Raw genomic sequence first — 1,303 nt, 5'->3', positions numbered from 1 at the left:
TCTCAATGCCCAGCCTTAGCGCAATCTCGAAGTCTGTTTCGCTCTTAGCTTTACCAGGGACTCCATTGTCTTTACTATCGCTCGATTTGCCATTCCAAACCTTATCTCGTGATCCTGCCTCTGAGCTGTATAGGCATATAATTCGATTAAGTCGTACGGGTTGAGATTAATGAGATCATTTTCGTTGAACACGCTAATGATCCCATGGGCTCTCTCCACAGTGAACTCAATGTATCTGATAGCTCGGTTGGCGAAGGATTTTATCTTTAAGTCCATGACTCTCCTTATTCCTTCATTCAAGAAGACAACTCGAGGATCTTGAGTAGTTTGTCTGACGAAACGATGGTGTAGGAGATCCATTGATTCAGGCGATAGGATTGGAGGATTTGTTGACAGACTTTCATCACGATCATGGTACATGTATTGATGGATATTTTCCATCATTTCTGGTCCCTGGGTGGCTCTTGAGGTCTTCTCCTCATCGACTCCATCTGCTGAATAATTTCGTCCACTAGGCCTGTTGGAGGATGCCTTGAGGAAGAGGGAACATCCGCTTGCACCATTGGTTGTATTTGGGTTGTTTGGGTTGGGGTTATTATAGGTTCTAGTTGTTGGGATGATGAAGGTTGGGTTGTAGTGGGCTCTGGTTGTAAGGGTRAAGAAGGTTGGGTTATAGTAGGCTCTGGTTGTATGGGTGAAGAAGGTTGGGTTATGGTTGGTTCTGGTTGTATGGGTGAAGAAGGTTGGGTTATTATGGGCTCTGGTTGTAGAGAAATGATGAAAGGTTGAGTTGTGCGGGGTGTTGGTGAGGGGGTTAAGGGTAGGTTTATATTTGGTGTAGGAGAAAAAGTTTGATGTGTTTGTGGGGTGGTTGGTTCTTCATCGGTTGAGGAACTCAACACGATGGGATCTGGGATTGTAGCCAAGGGAACCTGGATATGCGGTTGATCATCAGAGAGTAAGGCCTCTGGTTTCCTTGCTTGGGTTTCTTGAGGTGAAGGTTGGTGTGGTGCTGGTTGCTGTGGTGCAGCGGATGTTGAAATGTATGCAGCCGCCGCCTCTTTCTCCCCCTCACGAGGACCAAGGCCTTGATCCTCGGGGTCTTGGTCGTCGTGGCGTCTTCTTTTGCTCGGGCGGCTGCTTGAGCAAGAGGCTTGAGACCTCTTCTTCTTCTTCTTGTCCTTCCTGAGGGATGTAAGATACTCCCTCAGGGCTGCCTTTCTGGTGGTCTCCTTCATTGAACGAAGGAGAGTTGATGTACGTCGTTGTTCATCGACCATCGTTTTAGTGAGAGCCCTTGTTG

Source organism: Cynara cardunculus (genome assembly GCF_001531365.2).
Source record: "Cynara cardunculus var. scolymus isolate 2C chromosome LG 3, CcrdV1, whole genome shotgun sequence".
Lineage (NCBI taxonomy): Eukaryota > Viridiplantae > Streptophyta > Magnoliopsida > Asterales > Asteraceae > Cynara > Cynara cardunculus.
The sequence above is the reverse complement of the archived record's forward strand: the minus strand, read 5'-3'. Positions refer to the sequence as shown.